Here is an 18,797-nt window from a genome sequence, read left to right as displayed (position 1 = left end):
TATGCATACACTCATGATACCATCACCACAAGCAAGGTAATAAACATAGCCATCACAATCATTGCATTTGTATTTTTATCCTCATTCACCACCTTCCCTGCAAAGTCAAACAATAGTGAAGAAAGTTTTAGAATCAATCTCTTAAGTTACTGAAAGTAACAGCAGATGAAGGTGCTCTAAGAAGAATCGGGAACATGTTTCCTTCTCTCAGAAACAGCTATTAGATTCTAAAAGAGCCCCTCAGAAACAAATGGGTATTCTGAAGGAGTATTTTCATAATTTCCAATTTTGAGAATTTTATGGGCCTGTGATCCCCATATCAGCATATCAAGTAATATTTGTGGCTGTCTCTTTTTTCTTTTTAAAATTAGCTTTACTGCTGTATAACTTGTGACCATAAAATGCAAGTATTTTAATACACAGTTTAAGGATCTCTGACACGTAAATGCCTGTGTAGCTATCAGGCCAACTAAGGTATAGAACATTTCCATCACTTCATGAAGACTTCTCCTGCCTTTTTATTGTCAACCACATCCTTTCTAATCCAATCAGGCAAACCCTGATCTGATTTCTTTCACTATAGATTAATTTTTCTCTCACTAGAACTTTATATAAACAAAAGAATAAATGGTTCATTCTTTGAGTCTGGTGCGGTTCACTCAGTATAAGGTTTTTCAGATTCATCCATACTGTTACATGTATGAGTAGTTCATTTCCTATTATTGCTGAGTAGTATAGTATGCTTCTTTAACATGCGTCAATTGGTCCATTGTTACCTTTCTCCTTTGCTTCAGCCTTTCTAGCCTTCTTTTGCTTCCAGACACATCAACCTCTTCTCTGTCTTAGGGCTTTGCTCTTATCATCCCAATTCCCCTCACTGTTCTTTTCTAGGACATTCTGTCTCCCTCACATCATCCTTCATGTCTCAACTAATACCACTTTATCGGCAATATGTAACCCAACCTACATATCTCAACCAAATCCTGCCTCCTAAAATTTTATTTCAGCAAAAAGATTTCATTTCCTCCATATCTTAACACAACATGTAATTATTTAAGTTACTTATTATAATCTGTTCCTCTGACCTGAATATAAATTCCATAAAGTATCTCATAATTGTTCATTATTCTATCCCCAAACCTAGTTCACTACAAAAAAAATCTAGTTACATGAATAAATGATTGAATTTATACCTGTCCCTGATACTATTGTCCCAACAATTCCACTACTGAACACAAGGTGGCATTTGTAGGATCATTTTTGCCTCCTTCCTCCAAAACTGGATTCCAGACTGCTCAGTTGTAAGGGTTCCTTTCATTATTTACATGGAAATTTTGAAGGATGTTGTTTCTCAAATAAGCTAAATTTGTTATTATAAGTAAAAATTTTCCATGACTCCTTTTTATTAACAAGTATAAACTATTTGAAACATTTTAAATTTCTATTCAAGAAATATCTATTTAACAATTACTTTGCACCAAGTATTGTGTAAGAAGGAGATAGAGTGGAAAACTAGAGAAGCCGGCAATCAGGGCATCTAATTAGCATGAGATAATAATAATAATTATGAGATAATTAGCATGAGATAATTAGCTATTACCTAGAATTAAAGCTCCAATATAAAAATTAATTACTTAAGCTACGCAGCTCTATCATGATCACAGCCATCCGAAAGTATTCTAAATCAATTAAAATAGATGATTACCTTCATTACAACCTAAAAAACCAGTAGGTCCAGGTCGTCAAATTTGTAACTAAACACAAGCTTGTCTATGGTCATTTGCAAAAGCTATCAAGTGAGCACCTGGAGGGAGGGACTCATTTTCCCACTTGTAAGATGAACAGTCATTACAGTGGCTCTCTCCTCTCAAGTAATGCACATCTCTAATGTGACATAGTGACTAAGAAAGGCCAGAAAGAACTTCACAAAAGCAGCCCCTGGCAGGTCAGCTTCTCCTGGTTTTTAAATGTTACTCAGAGTCAAACCATGTTCTCAGGGCTGAGTTCTAGAGTAATTACAAAAGAGGAATCCTTCGTCAGTATTGTCTACTCAGCACAGGGCCAAACACAGTGTCATTAGTATGATGGCATTTCATGCTCACATTCAACAAGCATTCCTTCATCACTTACTGTGTGCCAGTACTGTGCTTAGTGAGCGTTATAGAGATAAAAAGTTCATACTTCATCCTAAAAACCCCTCCTCTCTATTCTCACACCACCCGAAAAAATCTGCTGCTATCACAGTTGCTCCTCTATACTCTAAGGATCTGATTGTGTGTTTTAATGTTGATTCTCAGGCTGCTAATCCTGGAGTCACTGACTACCCTATTCTATCTTCTGAGCCTCGAACTCCCAGGGCTAGAGGAGGTAAAATAGAAAGTCTCAAGGAGGTACAATTCCTGACATAGAAGAACACAGCCTTCACCTCATCTTCATCCCAAATAAAGCTGGAGTTTCAGTCTTTAGGTTCCGTATCTCAATGTGTCTGTCTTAAGTATGGACCATCATGGAAAAGATTTGTGATTCTCTAGTTTCTGGAAGCCCTCAAGATACCAACCCTGATGTTTTGTACAGGCCTTTGCACCACTGCAGGTGCATATGTACAAGTAGCTGTAATTGTCCAGTGACATCCTGTAGAGGAAGAAACAGAATACAAATAATCTAAATTATATCCTTGGGTTTATTTCTAAGCCAGGATGTACAGCAAAACCAGAAAGTGGGGATGGGGGATGAATAAACTTTTAAAAACCCAGAGCTCCTTGTAGGAATTGACCCTTCCAAAATTACTTACATGAGATCTAATGTGGTATTATTGATGTGTATTTTACCATTCACTCTATAGTATGGCTAGTTAGGAAGCATGCAGAGAATTGACAGTTTTAAAGAAAAAAAATACAACTAATTGAAGTGTTTTTTATGTATCATTCAGAAAAGTACAACTGTCTTATTAACAAAATTTCCTACATTAAATCTGGACTTTCAGAACTGTATGAAATGTCTGAATGAGTATTTTATATAGGTCTTGTACTACTTGCAAATATAAATAGTTGTTTACATATGTTATCTCACTTTATCTTGAAAACAAAACCAAAATTTAAGTGGTATTAATATGGACTCTGACAAGGAAACTAACTAAGCAAATATAAAACCTATAAGTTGCATAGTTTGGACTGTTGGAAGCATATGTAGGCATTTTGGGGACAATTAATACATTCTACCAAACCATTCATTCATAAGTGGCTTTATCTCTACTCTGAGATAACTAATGATTAGATTTGGAGCCACCGCTGACTTAAGTCCTGGACAATAGCCTTCTGAATGTGGTTACTTTTCAAACTGTAGATGATAGGGCTGAGCACAGGAGGCATGAGCGGGAAAACATTGGCCGTGATGGCATGAACAAATGTAGGTGCTGAATGGCCATGGCGATGGACAAGAAGCAAGCTGATAAGAGGGATGTAACAGATGGCAATAGCACTGATCTGAGATATGCAGATGTTGAAGGCTTTCTGCTGCCCCTCTGAAGAAGCAATGCTGAGGACAGATCGGATGGATGATCAGGACATAGGAGAGCAAGTTGCACCGCTGTCATGGAGAATGGTTCAATCAGACCAAGGATGCTGTTGATTCTGTTGTCTGTGCATGAGAGCTGAAGGAGATCAATACGATAGCAGTTATAAGGTGAAAGGACCATAGAAGGATAGCCTCTTGACAAAGAGCACAACTGGTAACATCTCAGCAACATACCCTATCAACATGCTCACCCCAATCTGGGCAATCCTGGCATTGGTGACGATGGCGGTGTATCTCATTGCATCACAGATAGCCACAAAATGATCTAAGACCATGGATAGCAGAACCCCAAACACCATGAAAGTAAATCCATGGAGAAAGAACATCTGGGCAATGCAGGCATTTAAGGAGACTCTTAGGCTTCAAACCAGGAGACGCCAAAGAGTAGTGGAAATTGTGCACAGGGACAAGGTCAGGTCTGTGGCTGAAAGTACAGAGAGGAAATAACACATGGGCTCATGGAGGCTCTGCTCACGGAGGATCACAATCAGGATGGAGCTGTTCCCAGAAAGGACAATAACATACAGGAGACAAAAAAACATGGAGATCCAGACCGAGGCTGCTCTCAGAGGAAGGTCAGTAGCTGAGCATTGGTGTTATTGAGGACCAACATAATGAGGGACTGTGAAGAAAGGGATATTTGAACAATTAAACATGACAAATGCTGAATAAATAGCTTGTCATGTAGAATATGTTTCCAGCACTCTGAGATTTGCTGAATCTCCAAGAACTTTAGAATTTTCTGAGTTTTCGAGAGCTGCAAGCTTCTTTCCCTGCCCCTCAGTATTTTCTTTTGTTGAGACGAGAGGATTCCCTGATTAATTCCAAATCAAAATTTCTTAGATCTGTAATTCTCTTTAGTGGCAACAAACATCAAAATTAAATCACCTTGACTATAGAGTCTCCAGTAGAATATGTAAACAATATGGTAAGAAATCTGGTTTCCAGTAATTTTTGGAAATAAATTATTGAGTCTAGAAAAAAGCCATAAAAATGAAGTCACCTTTAAAATATGGCTATTATTAGGTTTTCCTGAGATATATCCAGAAGAATGACCAAGACATACTCAAGACACAGATGTTTATATACATGATGACAAGGTTGCCCAAACCCTCATATGAAAAATAAGAATAGCTCCCATTTGTTGAGAGTTCCATGTGTTACTGACATTCATATGCATTATGTAATTTTATCCATACAACAACTCTAGAAGGTAGGGAGTCATCTATGCATTTTGCACACAAGGAAACTAAGACTCAACAATTAAATAATCTTCCAAGTTTATCTTTACTAGGAAATGCCCAACTGTTGAGAAAAACCACATATTATATAACAAAGATGGAGAAAAGAAACAAAGAGAGAAGAGGGAGGGAGGGAGGAAGGAAAGAAGGAGGAAAGGAATAAGGAAAGGAAAAAAATAAAGAAGCAAGGAAGGGAGAAAGGCAGGCAGAAAGGCAAACGTTGCCATTATTGTAACAAAGTGCAGCAAGCATTACGTTTCAGTGAATAGTCACACAGGCTACTAACACAAAGAACCATAACAGCCAACATTTCTTGAACATATACCATTTGCCAGATGCAATCAACTTCGTATCCATAATCCCATTCAATACTCATAACTACCCAATGAAGCAGAAAAAAATGTTATTCCTAATATACATATGGGAAAACATGATTAAAGTGATTAAGTAATATGCCCCAAATTTTGCAGTGAGGCAATAGAAGATTGGAGGTTGCAACCTGCATATATGACCCCAATATCTTCATTCCATAAGGCTGAAGAATGCATAGAAGGAAGCTCTAAACCAGTTTGACAAACAACCCTGACACACGTTTTTCAGATGTGTACTTTAGGAGACGCATTATAGTCAAGGGGCCATCTTTGGAGTAGAGTCCTAAGTTTCAGATCTTAATTCCATGTGAATTGTACAGATACAAAGCTCTTTAGGCTTCTCAGGAAAGGAATCTATCTCACCATTAATGGTCTGTGTGCAAAGGGCCCAGAGAATCAGATGTCAAGGATACACCTACCACAGAAAATAGCACCAATTAGAACTGCCAAATTCAATTGACTCATTTAGAGACACTTTATTTATCCATCACTTATGTATTATGCTGATGATACTTTCTTCCTGGAAATGTTTTCTCCCGTGTATTGGACGGCATTAGTCCCTAATATTTTTCTCCCAGCACTCACTAATTTTTTTCTCTGACTTTTTTTCGCCCAAGAACCTTAAATATGGTATCCTTTGGAGATCTACACTTTGCCCATTCTCAGGTCATTAAAAAAATTATCTTGTCCATTTTTACAGCTTCATCTTTCACCTATTTAATGACAAATTTCAAATAAATATCTGAAAGCCAGCTCTGGTTTCCAGGTTCCTGAAGACAGAACTTCCTTCTGGACATTGCCATATGGGTTTCCAACCAGTAAATCAAATTATTATGTGCAAAAGGAAGTTGATCATTTCTCCCTATAATTGTTATTCTTCCTATATATTCAGTATAAAGCTTATGGGTCCTTTTGTCCTCTCCTAAAGATAGGAATAAATATTCAATAGTGAAAAGATGTGAATTCTCCCACTAACACTCCTATATTCAAAGCCTTATCAACCAAAAACACGAAGAGTTTTCAATGGATAGTGACAGACGGATCCTAAAATATATTAGGTACTATAAATGTGCAAATCTGTTTAGTATAATATTGAAAACGACAGAGAGAGAGGATGTCATTTCATCTGACAAAAGTTAATACAAAGCTATTGTAATCAACAAAATGCAATAGTTAAAGGTTTAAAAATATATATCCTCAGAAAGAAATACTATTTAAAAAATGTATAAATAAGGATAAAGAATATGATAACAACGGCATCTTATAACATTAGCAAAAGAACAGATATGTGATAAATGATGTGTGGAGAGTTTACTAATGATTTGTAAAAAATATAAAAAGATCCCTATTTTACGCATCTCAGTATTTGCATTAAGAATTTCAAGACAAGCTATAACAACATTAGAATAAATAAATGAAAATACATTTATGACTTTTTTAGGGAATGCTTTCTTAAGTAAGATGAAATTAAAGCCATTAAGTAAAATATTGATACAGAACAATGCATCAAACTTAAATACAACTAATTGCAAAAGAAATGTATAAACAAAATAAGTGCAGCACGTCATTTATGCATTAGAAGGCCAAGACAAAAGAATGCAGCTGCATCTGCTCTAACCTAGATTACATTTCTGTTTGGTGAAGGTCTGAAATGTGATAGATGGTGAGCTAGTTGGGAAGAGGAGCAATAACAGTAAATAGATGTCTGTGTCCAGAAGTTTTGGTCATGAAGGAAATGGTAGATATAGGAATGTATTATTCTGGCCCAGGAGAATGGTAAAGATGAAAACTTTTTGCTGTTTTCTCACTTAACTACCACAACCTTCAGCTTAAGCCTGTCGCTCTGAGCCCCTCTTCCCAATATCTCTACTCTTTTCTCTCTGATTTGCTGTCCTTTGCCTCTAAGTACCTGCCTCCCCACCCCTTTTCCTTCCCAGCCTCTATCCCTTGGCCTCCAGGTTGGCTCTCAACAGTCCCTCTTCTTGGCTCTAGCTGGTCCTAGCCTCTTTCCGGACTCCCAACAGAGGGAGAGCTGTTCTTTCTACTCTCTGCCCAGCCAAGTGTATATGTAGGTGGCTCCCGGACCTTGCCTTCTATAAGGAGCCCAGCATGTAACCCAGCCCTGCTGCCAAGAGACCCTTAGGGCTTGGAGATAATATAATCAGATGAGCAGTGTGATTCTAGGTGAGAGGAATAGAAATTCTACACTGTTAGACTGAAAGCAGGTCTAAACGATATGTTTACCATCTCCCTTTTAATTATTTTATTATCTCTATAATATTCTTCAATGAATATAAACATTCTTTTTTTCTCCATTAACTTTATATTCTATTCACTGCTTAATAGGGTGCACACAAGAGATGTCCTTATACTTCACTTCTCTTCTTTCTCCATCTTCATCTTTAGTCACCTAGAGCATATTTCCCTGAATAAGATATATAAACGTACATATGGCCCTGTAGCTATGATTAAATATTACATATTCACGTTTTAGTTGTTTAAACTTTAAAGCAAATACATTTTGATTGAAATATGATTAAATAAAAATTATTTAATCACACAGAATCCTGAATACATGGTGTGACCAGAAAAACAATGACATATCCTATATCACTAAATACATATCTCTAGAAAAGGAGGCATCCAGTCTCCAAAATAAAATTAATTTTTTTCCTTTTACATTGATTCAGTTGCCAGTATTTATGTCAAATTTCTGTTTAATTTATAGTGGACCATGATTTCCTGGGACAAGTTTCTGTTTTCTCTGGAGTTCAAATTATCTTTCATTTTTGCCTGCTAGCAGGACAAGGACAAGCTTTCTTCATCATCTCACGAACGACTTATCACTATTTATTCATAATGGTAATTAAATGTTTGCAGAGTTTAATAAGTATATAAATATCCTCAAGATCTCATTGAAATGAAAATTTTGATTCATTAGGTCTGGGGTGGGGCCTGAGTTCTGAACTTCTGACGCCACTTCTGCTCTGAGGCCATATTTTGTGCAAGGCTTTAATACAGTCTGCATTTTCAGAGCATGTCGAATGTTTTCTTTTCTGAGATTCCTTTATGTGGCTCCCCTGAGGAATTTCCACTCATACTTGGTTATAAATTCTTGAACTATATTGAATATCCATTTCATTTTGCCAAAACACGTAATCCAGTTTTTCTGAAAAAAAGTGGATATGATGCATAAATTATACATTCTCTGTTTGTTCCTACCTGTGTAAAACCACTCTTTTTTTCTCTTAAACTTTATTGATAGATTGACTGTATATAGAATAGTTAGCTTTTAAATAATCGTCTCTAAACACTTGAAGATTTAGTTTAATATAGTGAATAATACTAGGGATAAAACTCTGGTTCTATATGTCTACACTGTAACACCTTAACCTCTCTATGCCTTTGGTTCTTTACCTCTAAAATGAGGATGTTGATATCCATTTCCTGGGTTTGTAGAGACTATGTAACTATGTGGTTTTAAAACATTTAGAGTAGAAGCTGGCTTATAGAACCTATTAAACAAATCTCACCCTTTCATTACTAGACTTGTGTAGACTAAAACTAAACTTATTGGCTTTCCTTTGCAGGTCATCTTTTCCCTATTTTAAAGCATTAGTCCCTACTCTTTATCCTTGGTCATTTGAAATTGCACTATATATATATATATATATATATATATATATATAGTGCAATATATGTTGTGTATATATATACATATTATATATACTTTTTATATAAAAATATATATATAGTTTTATATATACTTTTTTACAGTTCCTTATTCTTTTCCCTTCTTTTGCTTCTTTGCTTTGTAGTTTTTATTGGATGAGTGCTGCAAAATTTAACTTACCTCTATTGACAGATATTGACAGATATTTGGGTTGTTTCCCCACTTTAGCTTTTTTTCCTATAGCTACTATAAAATCTCTTGACATTTTTGGTGTAAATATAGACCACTTCTTTGGAGTATGCAATTTAAAGTGGAACTACTTGGTCCAAAAAGTTGCTTATCTTTATCAAGAATTGCAAAAAAGATCGCTGATGTGGCTGTACTCCGTGTATGAGTGCTCCAATTGACCCACACTTTGGCAGATATTTAGCATAGTTAATGTATTCAATTTTAGTTATTCTAATGAATTTACATTGGCATCATAATGTGGTTTGAATTTTCATTTCCCTAATGAATGATAATGTTAAGCACCTTCTCATATGTGTATTAGCCATTCATTTACCTCCATTTATGAAGTGCCTCTTTAAACCATTTGCTTTAACTTTTAATGAGTTGTCTGTCTTCCTGTTAATGATTGGGGACTTTACTTTTCTGATATTTCCATTGTGAATATGTTCTTCACCTGTGGCTTACCTATTCACTTTAGTAATGGTATCTTTTGTAGTAGATTATTGTTGGGTTTTTTTTTAATAAGTTCAGTTGTTGATATTTTTTTATTCTGTGACTAATGCCTTTTATGTCCTGTCTAACAAAGCTCTGCTTTCCTCAAGTTCATGACAATATTATCTTATTTTTTTAAGAATCTGTATAGTTTTAGCTTTCAAGTTGAGGTTCAGGTTACATCTCAAATAAATAATTTTTATATTCAGGTAGCAGTTCAGGATCATTTTGCTTTACACACAGATATCCAATTGTTCTAGTACCATAAAGGCATTTTTCTGTCACTGAAGTGCATTGATGTCTGTTTAAAATCAATTAATTGTGTTTAGGGATTTTCTGCTCTCTTTATAATTTTTTCAATAATGTACAAGGCCACCTACAGGGTATTTGTAAAATGAGGCAAATATGTTGTATAGGGTCTCTGTCTAGACATATCATTTCATTAGAACTATTATTAACAATTTACTGGCTCATGTGAAGTATAATGATTTGAAGATGAAGATTTAGAATAATGAATAGAAATGCATTTATTGTTGTATTAGTTTGCTGAAGCTGCCATAACAAAGTACCACAAAATGAATGGCTTAAACAACAGAAATATATGCACCATAGTTCTGGAGCTTAGAAGTCTGAGATTGAGGTATCAGCAGGGTTGCTTCCTTCTGTTGGCTGTTAAGGAGTTCGGTTCCTTGCCTCTTTCCTAGCTTCCTGTGGTTTGCTGGAAACCTTGGCTTGTAGACACATTGCCTTGATCTCTGCCTTCATGTCCACATGGCATTCTCTCTGTGTGCATATCTCTGTGTCCAAATTTCCCCTTTTTATAAGGACACCAGTCATATTAGAATAGGGACCCACTCTACTTCAGTACAATCTCATCTTAACTAATTACATCTACAATGACCGTATTTCCAAATGAGGCCACATTCTGAAGTACTAGGGGATTAGAACTTTAACAGATGAATTTGGGGGAAATTGCGATATTGTCATTTCTCACTTATGTTTTGTCTTTGTCCACAGCTCCTGGCTCATAGCTTCTGTCAAATTGATAAACACAAACCTCATTGAATTGGAGTTGGGGAGCCAGAAAGGGGAGCTCTCATGTCTTCTGATGATTGCAGAGCCCAACAGGAAGAAGAAAGACTTCCTCTTCCTGACAGGCAAGAAGCTCACCAATGAGAGACTGTCACAACTGAGCCAATGAAACGCCACTACACCTCGAACTCTTTGTTTACAATAGCCCTCCAACTTCCTCTTCCCCTCTATAAAAGTCTCTCCTCACTTGCTACTGGAGGACTAGTGGCTGGCCATGGTTATAGACCTGGAATCACAATTCATTGCAGATCCTGAATAAACCCTTTTTTTTTTTTTTTTATTTTCAGGGAAAGATTTGCTCTGAGCTTACATCTGTTGCCAATCTTCCTCTTTTTTTCTTTCTCCCCAAAGCCCTGGTGTGTAGTTTTATATCTTAGTTATAGGTCCTTAATATTCTTCTATGTGAGCCACCACCACAGCATGGCAACTGAGAAATGGGTAGTGTGCTTTCCTGACCAGGAAATGAACCCCACGCCACCAAAGGAGTGAGAGCACTGAATTTTAAAAACCAGGCCATCAGGGCTGGCTCAGAATAAACCCATTTTTGTTAGAGAAGTAACTGGATTTGTTAAAGATCAACACTTCTGGGGCTGGCCCCATAGCTGAGTGGTTAAGTTTGCACACTCTGATAAGGCCCAGGGTTTGGCCTGTTCGGATCCTGAGCATGGACATGGCATCATTCATCAGGCTATGCTGAGGCAGCATCCTACATGGCACAACCAGAAGGACTTACAACTAAAATCTATAACTATATACTGGGGGGCTTTGGGGAGAAGAAGGGAAAAAAGTTGACAACAGATGTTAGCTCAGGTGTCAATCTTAAAAAATATATATCAACACTTCCAATACCCTTGTAATTTCCTGAGTCATAAGATCAATGGGAGCCTCATTTTTATAACATTTAATCTCTTGTCCTTAGTTCCTGAAATTGCTTCAGAACCAGAAAAGTCAAATTGTGTGTCTTATTATTCAAAGAAGCCCCTTTCTTCCATGACTTGGTTGTAGTTAATGAGGTGACTTTTGGAAAGCACTTAGGATGGGGGCTAGTGATCAGGGAAACAATCATAAATAGAGGGTTGGAACTTTCAGGTTTTGCTTGAGACCTCACCTTATGTATCCCTTTATCTGGCTGTTGATTTGTACCCTTTCTAATGAACTTATCGTCTAGTGCTTAAATGGGTTTCCTGAGCCCTTTGAGCCACTCTTGCAACATAATCAAATCCAAGGAGAGGGTATTTGGAACTTCTGATTCATAGCCAGTCAATCAGAAGTACATGTAAGGACCTGGACTTATGATAGCCCGCTGAAGTATGTGTGAGAGGGGACAGTTTTGTAAGACTGAGTCTTAAACCTGTGGAATCTGATGTTATCTTGAAATAAATAGTGTCAAATTGAGTTGAAATGTAGGACACCCAGCTGGTGTCCAAGAATTGCTGGGTAGTGTTGGGGAAATCCCTATGACATTGTGATTAATAATAATAAGCATACCTTTGGTTTTTCATCCCATTCCTGACACAGAGCTCCTAAAACCCTTGTAATTTTTTATGAGAAGAGCAAAAAGTGTCTCTTTTGGAAAGCCCTTAGAAAACCTAAGCATGGGGGCTGGTTGCTAGGGGAACCAACCATGTGATTAGAGGATTGGAATTTTCAGTCCTACCCCCACAACCTCTGGGGAGGGGAGAGGGCTGGAAGTTGAATCAATGGCCAATGGCTGACGATTTAATCAGTCATGACTGTATGATGAAGCCTCCATAAAAAACAAAAAGGATAGGGTTCAGAGAGCTTCTGGGTTGATGGACAAATGGAAGTGCTCAGAGAATGGGGTACAGGGGAGACCATGGAAGCTCCAGGTCCTTCCCCCATACTTTGCCCTATGCATTTTCTATCTGGATGTCACTGAGTTACAACAATTTATAATAAACTGGTGATTTAGTACGTAAATTTTTCTCCGAGTTTTGTGATCTGTACTAGTGAATTAATCAACCCCGATGAAGGATCATAGGAACCTCCAGTTTGTAGGTAGTCAGTTAAAAGTACAGGTAACAACCTGGACTTGTGATTGGCATGCTGAGTTAGAGGGGGTCATCGGACCTTCCAATTTGTATCCAATTGATCAAAAGCACAAATGATTGCCTGGGCTTGCAACTGCTGTCTGATGTGTGTGTGTGGAAGGGTGCAGTCTGGTAGGACTGAGTCCTCAAACTGTGGAATCTGACACTATCTTCAGGTAGATAGTGTCAGAATTGAGCTGAATTCTCAGAAACCCTGGTGTCGGAGAATTGCTTGGTATTGTATGGGAAGCCCTACCCCAACACATACATTGGAATTGAACCCAGGAACCCAAAAATAATCCCCTACACACATTGGCAATGGGCACAGAATCTTTAGGGGGACACAATTCAACCCATAACAATTGTCCAATCAATGCACATACATTTTCTTGTCTTTTTGCAGTGTATAGACCCTTCACTACAATATTGACATCAGCAAGCATAGACCTAGATATTTCCCAACTAACCAGATTTGATTTCTTTATTTAAATGTGGTAATGAGCCCTGGATGGTGGAAAGAATGATGGCGATAGCAGCTTACTTAAGTGATTAAGAAGAAATGAGATAGGAAAAAGCCATCCCACATTACACTTTTGCAGTTCCAAAGAAGGAGGTTTAATCTTCAACATCGTGGTTGGAAGTTCTGCTTCTGGATGTGATAGAGAAAGCAAGAGGAGATCATTTCTGTAACTTAGAGGACAGAGTCTGAATAATATAGTTAGCTAGAGAGGTGAGTTATTATAATGTTCTAACATCATGTCCGTGCACAATTAAAGGGAGAGAAATGTAAAAATATTTTGGGTTAGTTTGAAAGTCCAGGTAAAGTTGGTTACCATGAACTTGAGGTGGCCCTGATCTAATCACTGTCTTACTGTTTATCGGGATATTGTTTCTAGCAGCTGCTCAGTGGTACAAGGGTAACAGGAGGCAATAACTTTATGGAAGATAGCTGTGAAGGATAAATATTTGTTGAGGTTATTCACATGAGTATGACTAAAATGATGGACTACAAGGACTAGAATTTACAGAAAAGAACTGTCAAAGAAAAGAAAGTTGAAAGAATTTTTTCAAAAATACAGAGAGTTTAAAGGAATTGTGAACGTAGAAAATATTGAATGAATGGAAGAACGAAAAAGATAAGATGCTATGTTAGAGTGGAAATCTCCAGAATTCAGAGGTTGAGTAGCTCTGCGCTTTGACAAGGTCCTAGTGATGTCCACACATGAGTGACTGAGGTACCGTGGGGACAAAGATCAGCATAAGTGCGGGTATAAGGAATATGAGCCTACGGATTTGCATGAGCTTTCTACATAGATAAACTGAAGTGTCTCAGGATTCTCACTTGAATATCCTCAACAAAATATTCTTTCATCAAAACTTCCTTTGCAAGCATCTTTCTCTGGCTCTGCCTTAGCAACCCTACAAAACATAACACACAGATTGGTATAGCTAGAAGTTTATGGTAACCAACCTCAACTGGGCTCTCAACACTTCCAAGAAATATTTACACATTCGAATGGAAACGTAGGTTCAGAGTGGGGCTATAAACCAGATGTCTAAGTCCTCAACGCATCCTGCAGATGTACCAGCTTTTGAAAGACACAAACCATGAGGCCCTTGTAGGTGGCTCAATTAGAGAAGGACTGATCTTTCTACTATACACTCATTTAAGCAAGTCATGCCCACCTAACTTGAAAAATAGTGTGGTTGGCCTAACAAGTAACTTCCACAAGAGCCTGTGTGTCACCTCTGCTTGGAATCACCATGGGATTTGGCACTGTGGAAGACCCAGGAGATGAGGAAACTCAGGTCCTATCCTTAGATGTCGCATTCTGTTTGGGGACAAAAGTTCCTCTATGGGGAAAAAAAAAAAGAAGGACCTGATGCTTTCTTCTACATTCATTACATTGAGTGCTTCATGTACTCCAGCTACAAGAAGCAGAAGAAGAAAAATAATTTGCAACCTGAGATAAACACAAAATTACAAAGTCAGCCTGATCACCAAAATAGTAAAATGTAGAATATCTCTTGTAAACCTGTACTCCCTAACCATAGCATATGTGTCCCTGATTTTTGTTATGGTGATATCTTAAAATAAATAACAAGCTTTGTGAATATGTTGATTTCACTCTACCATAAAGAGATTAATGTAAACCTGATAACCTTGGTCACTTTTTGTGTTGTTTCCCTAAAAATGTATGTTGGGTTTTGGATTTTGTGAGGCATAACTTCTGAAATCTTACTGCTTTGCACTCTTTGCAAATAAATCTTTGCTTTCTGTTTTTAAATACATCTAGCTCAAATCTTCTTTTGACATCTCCTATATCAGGGAATGCTGAGAAAAAATAAATAAAAGTGCCAGCTGGGCCCTATATAGGGATTGAGAGAGTAGAAGCTATGCATAGGCTTTAACTGTTCAGGTTGCACACTGATACGTAATCGCACACTATCAGCTTTGGAGCTCCTTGGAAAGCATGTGTATTTAGTGGCCTTGCACTCACAGAGCCACGCTACCACACTAAATATGTGTATTTAATGCAAATTATTATTCATACTTGCACATACACACAAGATTATACACACTCACATTCACATGCGAATCCAGCCCCCAAAACATGTTTATTAACATATCTCTCAGATAGACACATTAACATACATAACCTATCAACATATTTTCACATTGTACAAAATATCCCTTCAATTGTAAATTGACACATTCTGATGAACAAAAACTACATGCATAGAGATAAACTCACACTCGTGTAATCTCGGCAACACAAATTCTTGAGAAATCATTCAAATTTCCTGCCTTTGCTTTTGTGTATACAGAGGAGAGAGGAAAGTTAGGGGTTAATGCTTCCAGCTCTGGTCTCCAGTCTCAGAGGAAGCTAGTGTGTGTATGAGGCAGTGAGGTTTAAGAGGAGGGAGAGAATTAATGCTTGGGGGAAGGGAAGGGATAGACCTTAGGAGGTGTTTAAATAGGGCCTAATCCATGGTGTCTGCTAAAGGCTGAATCCCAGGAGCCAGGTAGATCTGCTTATGGTCATGTGCAGGCTCGGTCAGAGATACAGCAGAGACCCTGGTGAGTGGTTCCCTTTGTACCAGACATCTCTGCCCTTTCCAGAGAGGGGTAGGACTCACAGAGGTTCTAAGAAGCTGGAAGCCAAGGCAACACACTGTGAGGAATGGCTGGACTCACTGGGGGCTCCAGGTCCAGAGATCCATGATTGCTGAGCTTCCGTCTGAGATGCGGAGAAGACTCACTACTTGCATTGTGCCCTCCAGGGAAACTGTAGAAAGAAGGAAGACTGCCTCCATACACAATCCCTCCATAAAGGAAGTTGGACCCCCCTGACATTGGTCCAGCAATATTGCTCTATGCCTTATATTTAGATACCCCAAAGTTAGAAAATAGTCTAACTGTTTCCCTGAAGGTATTCATTAGCAAGATCTCAGCCCATTTCATTCTTTATCCTTTTGGGCTTGAGCAATGGTTGAGTTGAGAGGCACAACTATTTCCGTATTATAATGAGTGGAGTAACTGAGGCCCAACAGAGCCAGTCAGTACCCTTGATGTATTCAAGCCCACACTCACAGATGAAAGTTGAGCTCCATCAGTGTGAGAACATAGTTCTTGTTGCCATATTTTCTGAACCAAAAGCTACACCGAGTTCTCAAAAGTTAGGTTGTATTCTGGGAAACAGAAAATTGAATCTGAAATTTAACGTGCAATCGCCCCAGCTACTATGCTTCAAAAAGATGACTTAATTTCACCTTTCAGTATGCAGTAGGCTCACAAGAGTTCTAGCCAGTGGCAGTTACAAGGCATATTTGATAGCAGGGAAGAGAGGAAGGAATGTTGCGCAAGAAGGGAAATTAATATTGTTCTTTCTTTTCCTACCCTTTAGAGAATGCACATTTCCATCCCTCAACCAAGCAGCAAGCTGGCAATTTGTGCTTTCTATCAGAAATACTATTGAAAACGTCACACGCTGGACAAAAATGATTGAGGATTGGTTAACTCCCTGTCCACTCTCATGACTTGCAGTCTTAACTCTGTCCATGTTGAGCTCATAAAGCTGTTAGGGAAAAAACACAAGGGAATTGCAGGTAGTGAAGGCACCAGATTTCATGGGACAGCAGCGGAAAGCACAGAGAGGAAAAGGCACTAGTCAAGGGCTCCCATCTCCTACTCCAGATGTGAGTCCTAGATCAACTCTACTCCTCCACTGTCTGCCTAGGAAACAAAATCTGAGAGCAGAATACCAGAGCCAGGAGAATGGAACGAGGAAGCTGAGAAGCATCTCTTATGAGGAAGCTTTGTTCTGGGCAAAGGTCATTGGAGAGTCTGGGATATAGATGAAGCAAAAGAAACTGGCTTATGAAATGGACAGCAGAATATGATTAGCTGAACTCTAGTTGAGAGGAGTAACCATCCCAAAACCAGTATGGAGAAGAGGTGAGTTCCCCATTAAGGCTTACGGGCAGAATCTAAGAAAGATCCTATCCTATAGAAAATAGCCCGTACCCAGAAACACCAGAAGACCAACCTGGCCTCTATTGTAGAGTCAGTCCAGTGAAGTGGCAGGGGTTCTGAGTTCAAATGCAGACCCGTCCATAATTTAGTATATAATTTGCAAGTCCCCTTTGTATCTGCCTTTGTCATGATAGGGCAACAATCTCTGTTTAACCCAAACCAAGTTGAGCTTCCCAATCAATCATTATCTGCCAGAGACAGTGGTGTATACCACCAAGAGCATTGGGTGTGGAGTTGTGCACTTGGCGTTCATTTATTATGTGATCTTGGGTAAATCATATACCTACTCTGAGCTCTATTTTTCTCACTGTAAAATAAGGATGCAGAGGCTTTGCAAGAGTTAGAAACAATAAAATTTAAAAGCTTATAGTTATGTATATAAAATTAGAAAAGTCTTCCATAATTAATCTAAGAGATTATCATGCACTTGGAGAAATCATATCTTTAGCCAGCATCTTCACTAGAACCCAGTGTAGGAATGAGAATGGTCTATGTATACTTTTCCAGGTGTCCCTCAACCTCAGTGACTACGTCCTCACAAGTGGAAGGTGACTTACAGGGGGCAAAAGGGAAGGAGAGAGGAAGACTCTAACCCAAACAGAATATGTAACTGTTTGGGAAGACCAGGCCAGGCAGAAGGGGATAAAACAGAACTTAGATCCTCTAACATAATGCGTGTGGTTCTGAATTTTCACCACACTGTAGATAGGAGTATTTGTTTTGAGGAAATTTATAGCTGTTATCTAGGTAGGATGGTAAAGTTTCCAACTTGGAGCAAGGCTCAAAAAGTCTGAGTCCCATTTCCCTCAAGTTATAAATCTAGAGAAACTCAGAAAGAGGTTAGGTCTATTTGGGATCTTGCAGAAACCTTTGAGAAACCATTGGGTCCAGGTGAATGAAATATTTGTTAGTCCCCAGAGGTGATTTGTTAAGGGGGATTTGAAAAGATATTCTTCCTATTTAGGTGTTTCTATTATGGAGGAGATAAGAACTAACACTTTCAAACAAAGATTCAGGTCATGAGGAGTTTAAATACTGAAAAGGTCTTGGGTAAGAACAAGATGAATTTTTGTACCATTGGCTCGGAGATAGGTAGTGGTCACAAGAGAGGTCAGACAGTACGATCAATCCATGTAATGCAGGTATAGGCTGAGGATGACACTCACAAAATCATTTACTGACCTGCAGAGCAGCCTCTAGTATGAGAAATGGACATAACTCTCATGTGGGAATGTGTCAAAGTAGTGTTTAGAGGGTTATTTCAGAACGTTTTAAGATACAGAAACTCAGGTAATAAATTCATTGCCACTGAATAATGGCATTTATTTGTTATTTGCTTCAGCAAATGCTTATTAAACTCTTACTCTATTCCAAAAACAGAGGCACTGGGGATAGTGCATGGTTTAGGACTGACTTTATGAAAATTTATCATCTAGGACAGGAGTTAGAAAATTATTGCCTGCAGACGATATCTGGCTTGCAGGCTGTTTTTATAAATAAAGGTTATTGAAATATAATCACACTCACACATTTATATAT

General features: G+C 38.1%; 1 pseudogene; it reads right to left on the bottom strand.

Annotated features, from left to right (window-relative positions):
* Positions 1-3,269: 3,269 nt before the first annotated feature.
* LOC106831700 (olfactory receptor 51F2-like) lies at positions 3,270-4,186 on the bottom strand (annotated as a pseudogene).
* Positions 4,187-18,797: the final 14,611 nt, after the last annotated feature.

The sequence above is a fragment of the Equus asinus genome, chromosome 20 (assembly GCF_041296235.1).
Source record: "Equus asinus isolate D_3611 breed Donkey chromosome 20, EquAss-T2T_v2, whole genome shotgun sequence".
NCBI classification, from domain to species: Eukaryota; Metazoa; Chordata; class Mammalia; order Perissodactyla; family Equidae; genus Equus; species Equus asinus.
This window is presented reverse-complemented; position numbering and strand designations above follow the sequence as displayed.